Source organism: Salvelinus fontinalis, chromosome 28 (genome assembly GCF_029448725.1).
Source record: "Salvelinus fontinalis isolate EN_2023a chromosome 28, ASM2944872v1, whole genome shotgun sequence".
In the NCBI taxonomy this organism is placed as follows: domain Eukaryota; kingdom Metazoa; phylum Chordata; class Actinopteri; order Salmoniformes; family Salmonidae; genus Salvelinus; species Salvelinus fontinalis.
Window position 1 is genome coordinate 16,620,659 of NC_074692.1, and position 21,578 is coordinate 16,642,236.

General features: G+C 43.5%; 1 protein-coding gene across 3 annotated transcripts in view; it reads right to left on the minus strand.

Annotated features, from left to right (window-relative positions):
- Positions 1-21,120, minus strand: part of LOC129826285 (long-chain-fatty-acid--CoA ligase 1-like) — a 36,303-nt gene extending 15,183 nt beyond the window's left edge. For 2 of the 3 annotated variants that reach the window (XM_055886840.1, XM_055886838.1), the window contains exon 1: positions 20,993-21,120. The gene's annotated coding sequence lies outside the window, so the exon portion shown is untranslated. Of the gene's footprint in view, positions 1-3,019; positions 3,180-20,992 lie in introns of those variants that run through there. The other variant, XM_055886839.1, reaches the window with a different exon arrangement.
- Positions 21,121-21,578: the final 458 nt, after the last annotated feature.

A 21,578-nucleotide genomic window follows, 5' to 3' on the forward strand; every position in this document is an offset into this window, starting at 1 on the left:
AATATGAGTTTGCCCACCGTTCCACTTCCTCTCCATCTGCACATGGAATTCACTTCACCAAATAAAACCCCCTCCTCCATACCCCTCAACCTCTCACCTACTTCCTCCCTCTTCTTCCAAAAGTAAAGGGGATAAAGAGTGATGTCACCCCCTCTCCTTCAGTCTTTAAACCAAGCCGACCATGTCCCAGCACACGCCCCTGGAGAATAAAATGACCATCATTCTTTTTCTCATTACTTTTTCATAAAGTTCTTAAAGGTTCTAGGACCTCTCCAAATGCACAATATCAAGCCAGAACATATAAAATACTCAAATAAAATGCTTAGATTGCTCTGTCGATATTATCGCATAATTCATACTGTGCCCAGCATCCACAATAATAAATCATTTGAATGCTGTTAGCTGATCAAATAAAAAATATGACAACAATTGGCCCAAGTGTTGCACTACAATAGAAGCCAATACCTGCTGAAAAGTTGCAGATGGAGTTTGGAAGGTCCCTTGTCTCTTTTGATGTATACAAAGAGAAAATAAATGGGCTTTCATATGACACATGAAGAAAAATAGTTTGTTGAGAAGAGTATACCCCCCATGTTCCCATCTTTCTCTCTTTATCTAGACTTTAGTATTCTCTCCTTTCCTCCTGCAGTCCCATTTATAATGGCTATTGTCAGAGCCAGACAGAGACTATTGTGCTTCCCTGGCACTTACTCCCAAACAGAAATGAGAGAAAGGGAATAATGGAGACATGTCAAACAGTTACTAAGCAAATTATATATCTAAGAGGGATTAAAGGCCTCTAACATGTATATTTGCTCTGTTGTAACATATAGATATAACACTACAATCTGGAATGAATCACCTATACTGCTCAGTAAGGTACGCATTAAAAGCTGCCGTAAGGCACCAGCTTAGAGTTTCAAAAGGAAGTAACAAATACTTAACAGACACCCAAGGGCAGTTTGCATGTCTGTGCATATTCACTCTTGCTGGCAGGCAGAGATAGATAAAAAATTGAGCAACACTAAGACAAAAACAGAAACCACACAATTTGTAAATAAGAATATTTGATGATGCAATACTTGTCTGTGGAAAGTATTGCATCCACTATCAGTATCCTCATTGTCTTTGCACTAAAATAACATAGGGGCTTATTTATCTACACACCTGGGGCTCCGTTTCACAGGAGAGAGGTGCACGGGGGAATGTGGTTGGTAAGGGACTTCCTCATTAAGCAGTGTTTTCCAGATTTCCAGTGATCAAAAGCCACCACAAAACAATACTAACGTGAGATTAGTGAATGAGAGAGTAAGGGGAGAGAGAGAGTGAAATGCACTGGTGTTTTCTGGCTGTGATTCCCAAATTAAGCGTGAAAAACACAGTCACAATGAAGGTTTTGGGAAGGGGAAGGCAATGGAGAGGAAGAAAGGAGGCAAGCTATGCATCACGATTTAGGGCTGCTGGGATGATGAACTGTCCAGGAGCAGACAGAGCAGAGCAGAGACCCCCCTTCTAGTCAACACACACTCAAAGAACACATGAGGCCTTTGCAGCATTCCTACCACCATCATTAGACATCCATGGTGTATTGATTAAAAGGACCTATCTGAAATAAGGTTAAACATATATAATAGAGCTGGGCAATATGGACATAAAATCCAAAAGGGGGCGCAATGATGTCTGCAGTTTATTGTTGTAGATCATCAGGGCCAGGGGATTTTTTTGACATTAATTGCTTTCAGAGCTCTACGCACCTCAGACAAGAGAAGGCCGAGAAGGAGTGCTTGGGAGTGTTAGGTAATTACACAGGGTACTCATGTTTACCTTTAACCCTATCAAATAATCTACCTGCATCAAGAACATTTTGATTTAAAAGAGTTCAGAATAAAGGTCAACCAGCAGTTGTTAAGTGAGCTGTATATATTTTTTGCATTCTAAACCTTTCACTACTTGCCAAAATTTGGAAGGATTATTCATATTATCAGCAGTAGATTTGAGGTAGAGGTCTGCTTTCAGTTTTTGTCATAGCCACACCCTAATTCCGAAGGCATTTAAAAACCATCCAATCATCAGCTGAATCAGACCATCTTGCTTTAGCCCAAATAGCATTCCGTTTCCTTATGATTTCAGATAGTTCATCTGAGAACCAAGGGTTATCTCTGCCCTTAATTCTGTATCGTTTCAAAGGGCCATGCTTGCTGTATATATCCTGGAATGCTTTATGGAAGTAAGAAAAGGCTAATTCATCAGGGCTGAATTCAACTCTATTCCAGGCTATGTTGAAAACCCTGAGTATCAAACTTCTTCCAGTTCATTTTCATGATACGTGGAGGTAGTTTAGGAATTTACCATCCCTTACAAAGGCAACTGCCCAGTGATCACTTATACAATTTGTAAAAACACCAGAATCATTCAAACGATGTGGAGTGTTGGTTAAAATATGATCAGAGTTGGATGTCAACCAGTGTAGGTTCAGGACACCCATGCTTAAACATCAGACTGTTATCATGTTACACCACAGCTCTGACACACACACTTATTCCACCAGACATGCCACAAAAGACATTGTGGTCTTTTCCCCAAATCCAGAACAAATTTAAGAAAATGTACAGTATTATATAGAGCCCTTATTGCATGGAACTTCCTTCCATCTCATATTGCTCAAATAAACAGCAAACCTGGTTTCAAAAAACAGATAAAGCAACACCTCGTGGCACAACGCCTCTCCCCTATTTGACCTAGATAGTTTGTGTTTATGCATTGATATGTAGGCTATGTGTGCCTTTTTAAACATGTATGTTGTTCTGTCTTTGAGCTGTTCTTGTCTAATGATGTTCTGTATTATGTCATTCTGTATTATGTTTCATGTTTCGTGTGGACCCACTGCTTTTGCAACAGCTAATGGCGATCTTAATAAAATACCAAATACCATGACTATCAGTCAGAAACAAGTCGCTGTAAAAAATATGCAATAGTCTCTACAAGGCAGAATGTTGAATAAAATTATATTTACACTTACTTTACCGGTTGTACATGTTGGTACTTTTGGCGGTAGGAGGTGGAGATAATGTATCCACAGGAAAGTGTTGTTTACCCGACATTTTGCAGCTGCCAGTAAGTTCTGTCTGTTGTATTTTTTATCTGTTGACGCATTGCACGTGATGCGCAATATGTAAACTGTAACCGAATGTAGTCGACTGAAGCACGTTTCCTCGCAATCAGCTGGAAGTGTTTGGTTAGGCTCGGCCACATTGTAAAAGTGTTTGTCACGTGCGAATTGCATCAGTATTGAAAATAAAAACTGGAAATACAAACGATATGCAGACCAGCGTACTGAAGGTCGGGTGGATAACACTTCCCTGTGGATATTTTGTATCAGATTACCTCCGACATCGGGACGAAATCGGAGGACAACAGGTAAAGTAATTTGAAATTACATTTGTTCAAAATTCTGAATTCTGACTTGTAATTCAAAAATACAATCCAGAGAGCCAGCAATAGCAGATGGGAGTTTATAACAACAGGAGCCAAAAAGAATCAAGAATGTGCAAAGATTTTTTATTAAAGACAGATGTTCAAATTGTTTGGGTTTGGTAAGTCAGAATGGTTGCCAAAAACATGTATTTTATGTATACAGCAACACCACCACCCTTAGATTTGCAATCTGACCCAAAAATATTGTAGCGATCAATGCCAAAGTCTTTGTCATTGATAGTGGGGCAAGTGCATGATTTCTCCCAGAACGCAACATGGAATAAACACTTAAAGTTCTCTGCATTTAAGGGGCATCGGGTAGAGCTGTTGCGGTGACTGTATAAGCTCTGATGCTGCTGATGGTCATTAGTAGCCTACCAAACTTGCTAACTGCCTGGTACTCAGCACTCTATTGTCCCTCTAATCATTCTGACATCAATGCAAATATAATCGAAAATCTAATCAAACACTTCATGAGAGCCCATGAGCTCATGTTGCGCTACATTTCTATAGGCTATGAAATTGCGTGAGAAAACAGAGGGATGGCCTCTATTAAAAAGAGGAGGATGCCATCCGTTTTCTATAGGCTAGGCCTACTATATTTACTTATCAACTTTCCTAGTACTAAGCACATTGCTTGTCTTTACAACAAGAGTATAGCCTACCTGGCTGGCATGAAAATGAACAACAGGAAAAGTGTCCTCCATTCGCTATTTAAGTGCAGAGATGATATGTCTTTTTTCCGTGCCCCTGATTTCGAGACAGGTGCATGGTAATGGTCCATTCTAAATCAAAACGAATTTCACACATATATTATTTAGTATATGTAAAGACAAGATTAAATCAAGAATAGTCTGATGGGTGACAATAAGCTTATCACTTGTGAATTACATACAGTTGAAGTCGGAAGTCTACATACACTTAGGTTGGAGTCATTAAAACTCATTTTTCAACCACTCCACACATTTCTTGTTAACAAACTATAGTTTTGGCAAGTCGGTTAGGACATCTACTTTGTGCATGACACAAGTCATTTTTCCAACAATTGTTTACAGACAGATTATTTCACTTATAATTCACTGTATCACAATTCCAGTGGGTCAGAAGTTTACATACACTTAGTTGGCTGTACCTTCAAACAGCTTGGAAAATTCCAGAAAATGATGTCATGGCTTTAAAAGCTTCTGATAGGCTAATTGACATAATTTGAGTCAATTGGAGGTGTACCTGTGGATGTATTTCAAGGCCTACCTTCAAACTCAGTGCCTCTTTGCTTGACATCATTGGAAAATCAAAATAAATCAGCCAAGACATCAGAAGAAAATGTGTAGACCTCCACAATTCTGGCTCATCCTTGGGAGCAAGTTCCAAATGTCTGAAGGTACCACGTTCAACTCTACAAACAATAGTACGCAAGTATAAACTCCATGGGACCACGCAGCCGTCATAACGCTCAGAAAGGAGACGCATTCTGTCTCCTAGAGACGAACATACTTTGGTGCGAAAAGTACAAATCAATCCCAGAACAACAGCAAAGGACCTTGTGAAGATGCTGGAGGTAACATGTACAAAAGTATCTATATCCACAGTAAAACGGGTCCTATATCGACATAACCTGAAAGGCCGCTCAGCAAGGAAGAAGCCACTGCTCCAAAACCGCCATAAAAAAGCCAGACTACGCTTTGCAACTGCACATGGAGACAAAGATTGTACTTTTTGGAGAAATGTCCTCTGGTCTGATGAAACAAAAATAGAACTTTGGCCATAATGACCATTGTTATGTTTGGAGGAAAAAGGGGGAGGCTTGCAAGCCGAAGAACACCATCCCAACCGTGAAGCACGAGGGTGGCAGCATCATGTTGTGGAGGTGCTTTGCTGCAGGATGGACTGGTGCACTTCACAAAATACATGGCATAATGAGGAAGGGAAATGATGTGGATATATCAAAGTAACATCTCAAGACATCAGTCAGGAAGTTAAAGCTTGGTCGCAAATGGGTCTTCCATATGGACAATGACCCCAAAGCATACTTCCAAAGTTGTGGCAAAATAAATAAAAGCCGAAATAAATAATTCTCTCTACTTTTATTCTGACATTTCACATTCTTAAAATAAAGTGCTGATCCTAACTGACCTAAAACAGTGGATTTTTACTAGGATTAAATGTCAAGAATTGTGAAACTGAGTTTAAATGTAGTTGGCTAAGGTGTATGTAAACTTCCGACTTCAACTGTATTATCACTTGTGAATGATACCCGCTTAAGGCAAGAAACAATGCCATATTTAAAAATATATATATATAATAGCCTCATGTAGCCCAGCCCATAGGCCTATATGTTTTGAAAAGGTTTGTATGACAACTACAGTGTCCAAATAACTTCTTAAAATTAAGCTCATTAATCCACTTTACAAGGGGTGTGGAGCCTAACTGCAATAAATAAGCAGCGAGTGAGTTTCAAGTTTGGGGAAGATAATTTTCACCATAAAAATGCACCTTTATAATTAAAGCATTACATGCATAATCACATTTGTGGGCACTTTTGATAATTGTGTTTTCCCACTAGTGGAACATTCGCACATATAGCCTACTGCCGTGTGCGCATTGCTGCGCTTATATGTGAAGAAATAGCCTAATATTTTATCATCATTTTAAGGTAAACGTTCTCATCTGTTGCTTCAGACTCATTACGTAAAAACATTGTTTTGATGCTAGTGGTCGTATTCATTTGGGAACAATCGCATCCCACAACTGTCCCAGACTATGTTTGGAATATTTATTTCTCACACAGAATATAATAGGTCAACTTTTGTTCTATGGGGGATAGTAGATTGACATAGGCTAGAGCTTTTGCTATTCGTTAGGCCTACTAAGTAAATGTGCAAATTTATTTCAATATCTTCAATATGCACCTTGGAATTGGATAAGGACGTGCGCAGTTTCATCCTGCATGTGTCTGTCTTCACTTGTAGCCTGTGAGAAAGACCAGATCACGTGGTGCTTCGAAGCAGGCAGCATTCAGGGAGAAGGGCAGCAAAAGGCATGGATTTTTTTAGGGTGCATTATGGCCACACAAAGGGGATGCCAAATTCGAGGCATTATCAAGTTGTCACGTTCCTGACCTGTTTTCTGTTGTTTTGTATGTGTTAGTTGGTCAGGGCGTGAGTTGGGGTGGGCATTCTATGTGTTGTGTTTCTATGTTGGGTTTAATGTGTTGCCTGATATGGTTCTCAATTAGAGGCAGGTGTTTGACATTTCCTCTGATTGAGAACCATATTAAGGTAGGCTGTTCTCACTGTTTGTTTGTGGGTGATTGTCTTCCGTGTCTGTATGTATGTTCGTACCACACGAGACTGTAGCGTTTGTTTGTAGTCTGTACCTGTTCGTGCGTTTTCGTGTATTTGTAAGTTCTCATGTTTAAGGTCAGTCTACGTCATTTATTTGTTTTGTAGTGTGTTAAAGAGTTTTCGTGTTTCGTCGTTCTGTTAATAAATATTCATTATGTCTTCACAACCCGCTGCATTTTGGTCTGATCCCTACTCCTCCTCTTCAGACGAAGAGGAGGAGAGAAACCGTAACAGAATCACCCACCAACGAAGGATCAAGCAGCGGGTTAAGCGGCAGCAGGAACATACACAGGATTCATGGACTTGGGAGCAGATACTGGACGGTAAAGGTCCATGGGCTCAACCTGGAGAATATCGCCGCCCTCGTGAAGAGCTGGAGGCAGCTAAAGCCGAGAGGCGGCGGTATGAGGAGGCAGCACGGAAACAGGAGAAGGATCTGGGCTACACTACGTGGGAAGAGATCGACAGATGGGCGATCGACCCTAAGAGAGTGCCGGAGCCCGCCTGGGATTCTCTGGCACAGTGTGAGGAGGGATACCAGCGAATGGAGGCAGCACGACGACGCGGTAGGAAGCCTGTTAGGCAAGCCCAAACATTTATTGAGGGGGGGGGCTACAAGGGAGTGTGGCGAAGTCAGGTAGGAGACCTGCGCCAACTCCCCGAGCTTACCGTGGAGAGCGAGAGTACGGGCAGACACCGTGTTATGCGGTAGAGCGCACGGTGTCTCCTGTTCGTGTGCATAGCCCGGTGCGGGTTATTCCACCTCCCCGCACTGGCAGGGCTAGATTGAGTATTGAGCTGGATGTCATGAAGCCGGCCCTACGCATCTGGCCACCAGTGCGTCTCCTCGGGCCGGCATACATGGCACAAGCCTTACGCATGGTGTCCCCGGTTCGCCTACATAGCCCAGTGCGGGTTATTCCACCTCCCCGCACTGGTCGGGCTACGGGGAGCATACAACCAGGTAAGGTTGGGCAGGCTCAGTGCTCAAGGGAGCCAGTACGCCTGCATGGTCCGGTATATCCGGCGCCACCTCCCTGCCCCAGCCCAGTACCACCAGTGCCGACACCACGCAACAGGCTTCCTGTTCGTCTCCAGAGCCCTGTTCCTCCTCCACGCACTAGCCCTATGGTGCGTGTCTCCAGCCCATTACCACCAGTACCGGCACCACGCACCAAGCCTCCTGTGCGTCTCCAGAGTCCTGTGCGTCCTGTTGCTGCTCCCCGCACTAGCCTGAAGGTGCGTGTCTTTAGCCCGGTACCTCCAGTTCCGGCACCACGCACCAGGCCTACAGTGCGCCTCAGCCGGCCAGAGTCTGCCGTCTGCCCAGCGGCGCCTGAACTGCCTGTCTGCCCAACGGCGCCTGAACTGCCCGTCTGCCAAACGGCGCCTGAACTGCCCGTCTGCCAAACGGCGCCTGAACTGCCCGTCTGCCCAACGGCGCCTGAACTGCCCGTCTGCCCAACGGCGCCTGAACTGCCCATCTGCCCAACGCCGCATGAACTGCCCGTCTGTACTGAGCCTGCAAAGCCGCCCGTCTGTACTGAGCCTTCAAAGCCGCCCGTCTGTCATGAGCCTTCAGAGCCATCCGCCAGACAGGAGCCGCTAGAGCCGTCCGCCAGACAGGAGCCGCCAGAGCATTTCCGCCAGACAGGAGCCGCCAGAGCCTTCCGCCAGACAGGAGCAGCCAGAGCCTTCCGCCAGACAGGAGCAGCCAGAGCCAGCCAGCCAGGATCCGCCAGCCAGGATCCGCCAGAGCCAGCCAGCCAGGATCCGCCAGAGCCAGCCAGCCAGGATCCGCCAAAGCCAGCCAGCCAGGATCCACCAGAGCCGCCAGCCAGTCAGGAGCCGCCAGAGCTGGTCTCCAGTCATGAGCTGGTCTCCAGTCATGAGCTGCCCCTCAGCCCGGAGCTGCCCCTCAGGCCGGAGCTGCCAGTAGTCCAGAGTTGCCCCTCTGTCCTAAGCTACCTCTCTGTTCTGAGCTACCTCTCTGTCCTGAGCTACCTCTCTGTCCTGAGTTATCTAGGGGGGACCGGTGTTAAGGTTCCTAGACCAGGGTCGGGGGCGAGGATCGCCACTCGGAGGACGCTAAGGAGGGGGACAAAGACAATGGTGGGAGTGGTGTCCTCGTCCTGCGCCGGAGCCGCCACCGCGGACAGATGCCCACCCAGACCCTCCCCTTGAGTTTTAGGGGTGCGCCCGGAGTTCGCACCTTGAGGGGGGGGTTCTGTCACGTTCCTGACCTGTTTTCTGTTGTTTTGTATGTGTTAGTTGGTCAGGGTGTGAGTTGGGGTGGGCATTCTATGTGTTGTGTTTCTATGTTGGGTTTAATGTGTTGCCTGATATGGTTCTCAATTAGAGGCAGGTGTTTGACGTTTCCTCTGATTGAGAACCATATTAAGGTAGGCTGTTCTCACTGTTTGTTTGTGGGTGATTGTCTTCCGTGTCTGTATGTATGTTCGTACCACACGGGACTGTAGCGTTTGTTTGTAGTCTGTACCTGTTCGTGCGTTCTTCGTGTATTTGTAAGTTCTCATGTTTTAGGTCAGTCTACGTCGTTTATTTGTTTTGTAGTGTGTTAAAGAGTTTTCGTGTTTCGTTGTTCTGTTAAAACCTGTTATGGCTGCACGCTGAATATTGAAAAAACTGGAAAATGTGTGCACATTTTCAAACGGCCTCCTAAGAAACTTTTTATTTTCCAATATGCATATATTTACTACTGTTGGATAGATAACAGTCTGTAGTTTCTAAAAAGGTTTGAATTGTTTCTCTAAGTCGAACAGAAATATTTTTACAGCCATTTTCCCAGCCGAATTGAGTTTCCCAAAATGCGATGTGTCTCTTTAAGACCTTCTCTATAAAAGGCCATTTGACTTAGGACCATAGGGACACGTCAGAGGCGTACCTCAGACTGTAATGCGGAAGTGAGAATTGAAAGGGGTCGAATATCTCGTCCCTGGACTGAATAACAGAACTTCTTGTGAGACATGCGCAGTTAAAATAAAAATCCGGGCGCGAAGGATAATTTGATCTCGGCTTCTGGAACAAGGTAGGTAACTTTGAATATGATGCCTGACTACGATATTATTTGCTACATGTCACAAAATCATCCTAAAGGTTGTTTTTTCAATATACTTTAATTATATTATTGCAATTTATTCTGGACTTTAGATGTGAAACGACGGAAGAATTTTTTGAAGAAACGCTTTCTGGCGCAGCAATGCTACCGTGCTAGCTAACCAAAGAGGGGAATCCTTCGTTCTGGAACCCAACTAAAGACTCTACTGGACATTGGACCCCGTTACAACATTCTGATGGAGTACCAAGAAAGATAAGACCCAATTTGGGATGCTTTTTCATATATATGTCGAACTGTTGAATGCTAACGCTGCTAACTATGCTAGGCTAGCGCTTGACTAGAATCAATGCTGCCTTATGCTAGCTTATGATGTTAGCTAATATAACGATATATTGTGTTTTCGCTGTAAAACACTTCAAAAATCGGAAATGTTGTCTGTATTCACAAGATATCTGTCTTTCATTAGTTATCCACCATATGTTTTTCTGAAATGTTTTATGAGGTGTAATTAGTAGCCGACGTTGGTGTATGTATTTTCTCTGGCTACTCCCGGCTGGATTCAGACTCTAGCTATGTGTTAGCATTTTTGGGTAGCATCAATGTAAAACAGATTTATAGCTAAAATATGCACTTTTTATGAACAAAACATAGATTTATTGTGTAACATGTTATATGACTGTCATCTGAGGTCGTTTTTTCTGGGCTCTTTAGGTTGGTTTTAGTTTATTTCGGTTGGTTGTGCATGCTACTTCAATCATAATTCATACTTCATAATCATAATTCATACGTGTCTGTCCACTTTTGTATTTGGTGGTGAGCTAACATAAATATATGTGGTGTTTTCTCTGTAAAACATTTAAAAAATCGGACATGTTGGCTGGATTGACAAGATGTTTATCTTTCAAATGCTGTATTGGACTTGTTAATGTGTAAAAGTTAAATATTTTTAAAAAATAGATTTTGAATTTCGCGCTCTGCAGCTGTTGTCATTTTCGGTCCGAGGTCGGGCTTGCACCCCAAACAGGTTAATAAATATTCATTATGTCTTCACAACCCGCTGCATTTTGGTCTGATCCCTACTCCTCCTCTTCAGACGAAGAGGAGGAGAGAAACCGTTACACAAGTGCTTGTCAAATTGTGAATGAGAGACTATTGGAGTGTGTACAGCCTGCGCAAAAAAAAACAAAGCAGAGCTCATGCCTTTCAAGCAACTTTTTTCAAACCATCATTTAGAGTTGCATCATGCAGCCTTGCATGATGTATTAAAAATCAAAACATATAGCCCAACGTTTGTGAAACAATTAAAGTTACAGTAATAACTCTAAATTAAGCGTATAGGAGACACCTATTTCTTTGTTAACCGCTCAACACAGAATAGCCGGATGTGCGCACTCCCTCATCGTTTGGAGAAAATATATAATATATTTTTATTTTATTCAGCTTTGTTCATATGTATTATTCATACTATAAAATAATATAAAATCATTACACAGAATTCTAAGTGAATCTTGCCTGCTAAATTAACTAGTGTAGCCCACAACCATATGGCATAGCCAGATCAGGACCTAACATAAGGACAACTCAGAGTATGCTATTCTGTTCTTCTGAAATAGACTCCATTGTCTTCACATCATGTTTCTTTAGACCTGTCTAAAATAAATAATGGAATGGATTTATTGTGAAGGTGTAGGCTATATTACATGAAATGATTAGACTTTAAAAAATGTAAATGTTCCAAGAGCGAGGAGATGCTAAATGTGTTTGTTAATTTGCAGTCAATTACCGTGAGACCGACAGTTATTTGCTGATTTTGACAATCACCGGCTGACAACATTTTGTGACCGCCACAGGCCTAGTATCGGGCCCTAAATGCATCATCCTCAGTGTAAGAGTCAAGGGTAGACAACAGAAACAGCAACATGTTTGTTTGTAGCCTATTGATCAACGTGAGAAATAACCATAGGTTTTCTAAGACTCCGGTCTATAGGACTAGGAAGTTGCAAACTAATCACAAATAGGCCTAAGCTACAAGAAATAAGCTACAATAAAATAACAATATAATATAAAATAAAAATCTAAATGCATACAATTTCCAGAGTAAAAGTCCACACAAGTCCACAGGCTAAGAATACAATTTGAATGAGAGACCACAGTGTGTGCATGTAAGTGGGTGCTGGAGTGGTGAGCGAAGCTCGGGGGAGAGGGGGCAAGTGGCAGGGGTACCTGTACCAGACAGGGGGAGCAGGCCTGGGTAGTCGGGAGCAGACTGAAAGGTGGGGTCCAGGCAGTTGGGAGAGGCTTGTGTCGGGAGGCAGGGTGGGAGAGGAGGCTTTCAACCAGACAAGTGCGTGGTGGAGGAGCTTTCAGCAATGGAGCTTTTCAGTGATTAATATATTTTTGCTTTCCCCAATTAGGATATTTTATATAGCCAAGTAACTTGTTGACTATATCAAAACATTACTGCAGTATTTGGAATGATATTAACAAGAAACACTTGCAAACAAACAATCAGAAGCACACAAGACTCACAGGTTCAGCTGTGGCTGTCTGACATGATTGACAGGCACATTTTTGGTTTATCGTCACAGCTCTAATCTTTAATTAGATTTGACTCCTGTTGACTTTATGTTTTCCTCTGGTCAGTAAATAAAACAAACATAACATGACAAGTCAGTGACCATTTCAAATCACCTGTGTTTTCATCTGACAAGTGTCCAAGAGTCTTCCTACAAAGTAACCTGTTCTCTGAAACAAACAAGCACTCTGACAGCCCCTGTGTACTAAAGCAGCACAGCCCACTCTGCATGAATGGAAACTAGACTTCAGCTGTCCAGTGTTACCTTACAGATGTAGGATCTTCATTTGGAAATTTAAAAATGTTTGTATATTTGAGGTTTAAAAAGGCTTCTGAAGTTTGTAATTAGACATTTCTGACTATATTGTCCCTTGTGAAAAATGTAGCAACCTCAACAAAAATGTTATAATAATGAATTATAATCAACATAATACTTCACATGTCCTGCATTGCTTATTATCCTGCTGTAGCAAACTGACTCAAATTAAGATCCTACAGCTGTAGCTCCCCTGTCTAACTGTACTGCTACTCTCTCTCCTCTTCCATCCTATCATCTCTTCCCTCTGCTCAAACCTTCTCCAACCTATCTCCTGATTCTGCCTCCTCAACCCTCCTCTCCTCCCTTTCTGCATCCTTTGACTCTCTATGTCCCCTATCCTCCAGGCCGGCTCGGTCCTCCCCTCCCGCTCCGTGGCTCGACAACTCATTGCGAGCTCACAGAACAGGGCTCCGGGCAGCCGAGCGGAAATGGAGGAAAACTCGCCTCCCTGCGGACCTGGAATCCTTTCACTCCCTCCTCTCTACATTTTCCTCTTCTGTCTCTGCTGCTAAAGCCACTTTCTACCACTCTAAATTCCAAGCATCTGCCTCTAACCCTAGGAAGCTCTTTGCCACCTTCTCCTCCCTCCTGAATCCTCCTCCCCCTCCCCCCCCCTCCTCCCTCTCTGCAGACGACTTCGTCAACCATTTCGAAAAGAAGGTCGACGACATCCGATCCTCGTTTGCTAAGTCAAACGACACCGCTGGTTCTGCTCACACTGCCCTACCCTGTGCTCTGACCTCTTTCTCCCCTCTCTCTCCAGATGAAATCTTGTGACGGCCGGCCGCCCAACAACCTGCCCGCTTGACCCTATCCCCTCCTCTCTTCTCCAGACCATTTCCGGAGACCTTCTCCCTTACCTCACCTCGCTCATCAACTCATCCTTGACCGCTGGCTACGTCCCTTCCGTCTTCAAGAGAGCGAGAGTTGCACCCCTTCTGAAAAAACCTACACTCGATCCCTCCGATGTCAACAACTACAGACCAGTATCCCTTCTTTCTTTTCTCTCCAAAACTCTTGAACGTGCCGTCCTTGGACAGCTCTCCTGCTATCTCTCTCAGAATGACCTTCTTGATCCAAATCAGTCAGGTTTCAAGACTAGTCATTCAACTGAGACTGCTCTTCTCTGTATCACGGAGGCGCTCCGCACTGCTAAAGCTAACTCTCTCTCCTCTGCTCTCATCCTTCTAGACCTATCGGCTGCCTTCGATACTGTGAACCATCAGATCCTCCTCTCCACCCTCTCCGAGTTGGGCATCTCCGGCGCGGCCCACGCTTGGATTGCGTCCTACCTGACAGGTCGCTCCTACCAGGTGGCGTGGCGAGAATCTGTCTCCTCACCACGCGCTCTCACCACTGGTGTCCCCCAGGGCTCTGTTCTAGGCCCTCTCCTATTCTCGCTATACACCAAGTCACTTGGCTCTGTCATAACCTCACATGGTCTCTCCTATCATTGCTATGCAGACGACACACAATTAATCTTCTCCTTTCCCCCTTCTGATGACCAGGTGGCGAATCGCATCTCTGCATGTCTGGCAGACATATCAGTGTGGATGACGGATCACCACGTCAAGCTGAACCTCGGCAAGACGGAGCTGCTCTTCCTCCCGGGGAAGGACTGCCCGTTCCATGATCTCGCCATCACGGTTGACAACTCCATTGTGTCCTCCTCCCAGAGCGCTAAGAACCTTGGCGTGATCCTGGACAACACCCTGTCGTTCTCAACTAACATCAAGGCGGTGGCCCGTTCCTGTAGGTTCATGCTCTACAACATCCACAGAGTACGACCCTGCCTCACACAGGAAGCGGCGCAGGTCCTAATCCAGGCACTTGTCATCTCCCGTCTGGATTACTGCAACTCGCTGTTGGCTGGGCTCCCTGCCTGTGCCATTAAACCCCTACAACTCATCCAGAACGCCGCAGCCCGTCTGGTGTTCAACCTTCCCAAGTTCTCTCACGTCACCCCGCTCCTCCGCTCTCTCCACTGGCTTCCAGTTGAAGCTCGCATCCGCTACAAGACCATGGTGCTCGCCTACGGAGCTGTGAGGGGAACGGCACCTCAGTACCTTCAGGCTCTGATCAGGCCCTACACCCAAACAAGGGCACTGCGTTCATCCACCTCTGGCCTGCTCGCCTCCCTACCACTGAGGAGGTACAGTTCCCGCTCAGCCCAGTCAAAACTGTTCGCTGCTCTGGCACCCCAATGGTGGAACAAACTCCCTCACGACGCCAGGACAGCGGAGTCAATCACCACCTTCCGGAGACACCTGAAACCCCACCTCTTTAAGGAATACCTATGATAGGATAAAGCAATCATTCTGACACCCCCCCCTTAGAAAGATTTAGATGCACTATTGTAAAGTGGCTGTTCCACTGGAGGTCATAAGGTGAATGCACCAATTTGTAAGTCGCTCTGGATAAGAGCGTCTGCTAAATGACTTAAATGTAATGTAATGTTAAATGTACTGTACCAGAGAGAGAGACAGGACAGTATGTGATGGGCATTTCGAGTGTTATCGTGAGCCAGATATTTTGGCTCCATTCACCTAAAAGAGCCATTCATTTCCCTTGCAAACGGCTCTTTGTTTAGTAGTGCTTAATTTAAAAACATTATGAAAAAACATGAAAAATAGAACATATCTAATGTAAAGGCTAAAAAGTTGGCTACTATTATGCCAGACCGTGAAATGTGAGTTCGAATACATTTTTTACATGAAATTAAACCACTTCCAAAAAAAGGGAAGTATTTTTAACACACTGAAAAAATTTGCGTAGACCAGAATGAGGATTTCTCCTCTAGCAACCTGGTCTCAGAGCATTTTGGATTATTCTATACGTAAAATCAAAACACTATATTTAGTATGATATGTTATTTTTCATATGGTTTGTATTAATTTGTGGATGTTCATCACCCATTTTGAATGATGTGTAACGGATTACAATTCATATTGTTTGGGACAAATTTGCAAAACGTACAATATGTTACGAATGTTCAAAAAGTACAATATGGTACGAATTTGCTAAATGTACCATATGGTACGAATTTGCAATACGTATGATATCTTATGAATTCTAGCTAGGTGGCTAACGTTAGCTAGCTCACTAATGTTAGCTAAACTAGGGGTTAGGGTTAAGGTTAGGAGTTAGGTTAAAGGGTGGTTAGGGTTAGGGTTAGCTCTTGGCATTCTCTCAACCAGCTTCACCTAGAATGCTTTTCCAACAGTCTTCAAGGAGTTCCCACATATGCTGAGCACTTTCTGGCTGCTTTTCCTTCACTCTGCGGTCCAACTCATCCCAAGCCATCTCAATTGGGTTGAGGTCGGGTGATTGTGGAGACCAGGTCATCTGATGCAACACTCCATCACTCTCCTTCTTGGTCAAATAGCACTTACACAGCCTGGAGGTGGTTTGAGTCATTGTCCCTTTTCAAAAAGAAATGATAGTCCCACTAAGCGCAAACCACATGGGATGGTGTATGGCTGCAGAATGCAGTGGTAGCCATGCTGGTTAAGTGTGCCTTGAATTCTAAATAAATCACAGAAGATGTCACCAGCAAAGCACCCCCGCACCATCACACCTCCTCCTCCATGCTTCCCGGTAGGAACCACACATGCGGAGATCATCCGTTCAACTACTCTGCGTCTTACAAAGACACGGTGGATGGAAGCAAAAATCTCAAATTTGGACTCATCAGACTGAAGGACAGATTTCCACCGGTCTAATGTCTCTTCTTCCAAACAAGTCTCTTCTTCTTATTGATGTCCTTTAGTAGCGGCTTCTTTGCAGCAATTCGACCATGAAGGCCTGATTCACGCAGTCTCTGAACAGTTGATGTTGAGATGTATCTGTTACTTGAACTCTGTGAAGCATTTATTTGGGCTGCAATCTGAGGTGTAGTTAACTCTAACTAAACGTATCCTCTGAAGCAGAGGTAACTCTGGGTCTTCCTTTCCTGTGGTGGTCCTCATGAGAGCCAGTTTCATCATAGCCCTTGATGGTTTTTGCAACTGCACTTGAAGAAACTTTCAAAGTTCTTACAATTTTCCGCATTGACTGACCTTCATGTCTTAAAGTAATGATAGACTGTTGTTTCTCTTTGCTTATTTGAGCTGTTCTTGCCATACTATGGACTTTGGCGTTTACCAAATAGGGCTATCTTCTGTATATTCCCCTACCGTGTCACAACACTGATTGGCTCAAATACATTAAGAAGGAAAGAAATTCCACAAATTAACTTTAACAAGGCATATATGTTAATTGAAATGCATTCCAGGTGACTACCTCATGAAGCTTGTTGATAGAATGCCAAGAGTGTGCAAAGCTGTCATCAAGGCAAAGGGTGGCTACTTTGAAGAATCTCAAATATACACTGCTCAAAAAAATAAAGGGAACACTTAATAAACACATTTGCACATTTGTGGCCTGCTGGAGGTCATTTTGCAGGGCTCTGGCAGTGCTCCTCCTTGCACAAAGGCGGAGGTAGCGGTCCTGCTGCTGGGTTGTTGCCCTCCTACGGCCTCCTCCACGTCTCCTGATGTACTGGCCTGTCTCCTGGTAGCGCCTCCATGCTCTGGACACTACGCTGGCAGACACAGCAAACCTTCTTGCCACAGCTCGCATTGATGTGCCATCCTGGATGAACTGCACTACCTGAGCCACTTGTGTGGGTTGTAGACTCCGTCTCATGCTACCACTAGAGTGAAAGCACTGCCAGCATTCAAAAGTGACCAAAACATCAGCCAGGAAGCATAGGAACTGAGAAGTGGTCTGTGGTCCCCACCTGCAGAACCACTCCTTTATTGGGGGTGTCTTGCTAATTGCCTATAATTTCCACCTTTTGTCTATTCCATTTGCACAACAGCATGTGAAATTTATTGTCAATCAGTGTTAGTTCCTAAGTGGACAGTTTGATTTCACAGAAGTGTGATTGACTTGGAGTTACATTGTGTTGTTTAAGTGTTCCCTTTATTTTTTTGAGCAGTGTATAATATAATTTGATTTGTTTAACACTTCTTTGGTTACTGAATGATTCCATATGTATTATTTCATGGTTTTGATGTTTTCACTATTATTCTACAATGTAGAAAATAGTTAAAATAAAGAAAAACCCTGGAATGAGTAGGTGTGTCCAAACTCTTCACTGGTACTGTGTATATATATATATATAAAGTGCATTCAGAAAGTTTTCAGACCTTTTTGTTCACATTTTGTTACTTTACAACCTTATTCTAAAATGGAAAACTGAAATATCACATTTACATAAGCATTCAGATCCTTTACTCAGTACTTTGTTGAAGCACCTTTGGCAGCGACTACAGCCTCAAGTCTGCTTGGGTATGACGCTACAAGCTTGGCACCCCTGTATTTTGGGAGTTTCTCCCATTCTTCTCTGCAGATCCTCTCAAACTCTGTCAGGTTGGATGGGGAGCATCGCTGCACAGCTATTTCCAGGTCTCTCCAGAGATGTTCGACTGGGTTCAAGTCCGGCCTTTGGCTGGGTCACTCAAGGACATTCAGAGACTTATCCTGAAGCCACTCCTGCGTTGTCTTGGCTGTGTGCTTAGGGTCGTTTCCCTGTTGGAAGGTGAACCTTGGCCCCAGTCTGAGGTCCTGAGCGCTCTGGAACATGTTTTCATCAAGGAACTCTCTGTACATTGCTCCGTTCATCTTGCCCTCGACACTAACTAGTCTCCCAGTCCCTGCCGCGGAAAAACATCCCCACAGCATGATGCTACCACCACCATGCTTCACCGTAGGGATGGTGCCAGGTTTCCTCCAGACGTGACACTTGTCATTCAGGCCAAAGAGTTCAATCTTGATTTCATCAGACCAGAGAATCTTGTTTCTCATTGTCTCAGAGTCCTTTAGGTGCCTTTTGGCAAACTCCAAGCGGGCTGTCATGTGCCTTTTACTGAGGAGTGGCTTCTGTCTGGCCACTCTACCATAAAGGCCCGATTGGTGGAGTGCTGCAGAGATGGTTGTCCTTCTGGAAGGTTCTCCCATCTCCACAGAGGAACTCTGGAACTCTGTCAGAGTGACCATCGGGTTCTTGGTCACCTCCCTAACCAAGGCCCTTCTCCTCCGATTTCTCAGTTTGGCTGGGAAGCCAGCTCTAGGAAGAGTCTTGGTGGTTCCAAACTTCTTCCATTTAAGAATGATGGTGGCCACTGTGTTCTTGGAGACTTTCAGTGCTGCAGAATTCTTTCAGTGCCCTAAAATAATTATTTTAGTGCCTCGACACAATCCTGTCTCGGAGCTCTACGGACATTTCCTTCGACCTCATGGCTTGGTTTTTGCTCTGACATGCACTGTCAACTGTGGGACCTTATATAGACAGGTGGGTGCCTTTCCAAATCTTGTCCAATCAATTGAATTTACCACAGGTGGACTACAATCAAGTTGTAGAAACATCTCAAGGATGATCAATGGAAACAGGATGTACCTGAGTTCAATTTCGAGTCTCATAGCAAAGGGTCTGAATAATTATGTAAATAAGGTAATTGTATTTATTTTTTGCAAACATTTCTAAAAACCAGTTTCGCTTTGTCGTTATGGGGTATTGTGTGTAGATTGATGAGGATTTTTTATTTTTATGCATTTTAGAATAAGGCTGTAATGTAACAAAATGTGGAAAAAGGGAAGGGCTCCAAATACATTCCGATTGCACTGTATATATCAGGCCATGTATAGTGAACTCGTACACATTGTAAATAGGAAAATAGAATACTGTAGTGCATGTCATGATCAGACTGCAAACATGGCCAATGGCATAACATCTAATAGATATGTAAATTCAACCAAGCAATAGGAATACATAAACATCGAATGCACATTTATGCATTGGCAAATGGAACCATAACCAACCCTGTTGCATAGTAATGACAATAACTGATGGTAATAAGGGAAGCAGTCATGGACAGTCACTACCATCATGGGACTTTAATTAATTGTTTTATTCTGTGTTGCTACAGCATTCATCCCACATAATGCATAGTGCATTTAATGTAAAAAAAATAATAATCGAAAACGAAAATCTTTATTTATTAATAATTGAACCGAAATCGAACCGACCTCAAAAAGCACTAATCGCTCAGCACTACTCTCCTCACTACGTGTTCCTGCAGTGAGGAATTGCCATCTTCAGATAATGTTTTTTGTAACTTATCTAAAAATAATAGCTGTCTGGAGCACAGAAAGCAGCAGTAGCAGTTTGCAAATTAGGGAGCTAAATGAACGGCTCTGTCACAGATACAATTCCGTTCCCGACGTTCACCAAAAAGATCCGTTCGAAAACAGCAGTTCGTTCGCGAACGACCCATCACTACCAGTGTGCCAACTCAGCCCTACCCAGGCTGTGCATTCCAACAACATGGAACAACTTTCAACACGTTGCCCGTGGTTTCCATAGACAGACATAGCCTTCAAGATTACGGCAAAGGCACAAAGCCCTTGCAAACTCAAAGCAGACACATGGGGACATGCAGCCAGACATTATTTATAGTGACTGTACAGCATGAACTGCAAAATTAGGAATTCCAAAGAACTCAAGCTATACATGGGTTTGGTCCAGCTGGCCAAATGCCATGGGTCTTAAGCCGTATAGAAATTACGTTTGTTTTGGGGAAAAGAACGACCACATAATTGTGCAGTTTTTTTCACACCATAAACTACAGTTAAAAGTACAGAGACGTGCTGAAGTACATATATATCCTTCCTTGAAACGGACTTTTTTTGACCATGCATTGCAAAGTTTAGAATAGTGTGTTTTTTAGTTACTGTGCAGATATTGGAGTTTTGGCCAATGCTGTAGCTTACAAAACAAAAGGCCACAATGTTAAAACTAAAACCATTTTGGTGAGGTCGGTGAGGTGAGGTCGAAAATCGTATTTCTGTCCCATCCATGCCAAATATATAAATCAACATGCATCATCTTCAGAACCGACACCTCTATCTCCATTGACATAAAATGCAGCAGGACAATTCAAAATCGTCAAAACGTTTCAAAGCTTGTATCGAATGGAAATGATGAACAGGTTATAACAGTGTATTGCACTTAAGCCACGATGGATACTTTGTATCCAATAATAGTGTCACTACTAGTGCGTTACTATTACATAATGTAGCTGATTTGTAGCGAGTACAGAACTTTCCCAATACCTTTAAAGAAATAGTTTTACAAGTCTCGAGTTACCGCCTCTTACCTGAGTAAAATGTATATCACCCAATGTTCTTCAAATTGTCTTCCCCTACTTCAGCATGAGAAGCGAAATACTCACCCGCCACCACATGCCAAAGTGTTACCCCATGCTACACCCTAACCACCCCTCTTCTTTGACTGACGTCAGCTTGAAAAAAAGTATCGTGAGAGAAAAAGCTATTGAACGAGTAAATCGCGTCACACTGTATCTCAACTAAAAACATGCTGGAGGTGATTACATTGTTCTATTAATTAAACTGCTCTAAAACATCCTATGATTTAACAATCAAATGTTGAATGTATTCACATGATGAAGCTCAAATTATGTATTGGACTATTTACATATAATCAGATATTGTGCCTTTGTGAAGTCCTTCCCAGTTGAAACCTTCAAATCACCTGAAAGAAAGAACAAGATAACAAACCTGCTGCTATATAGATGACAGTGCCACAGTCTGATGTTTCCATCTTTTTTATTTAACTAGGCAAGTCAGTCGAGAACAAACTCATATTTACAATGATGACCTACCACAGCCAAACCCAGACGACGCTGGGCCAATTGTGCTCCGCCCTATGGGACTCCCAATCAC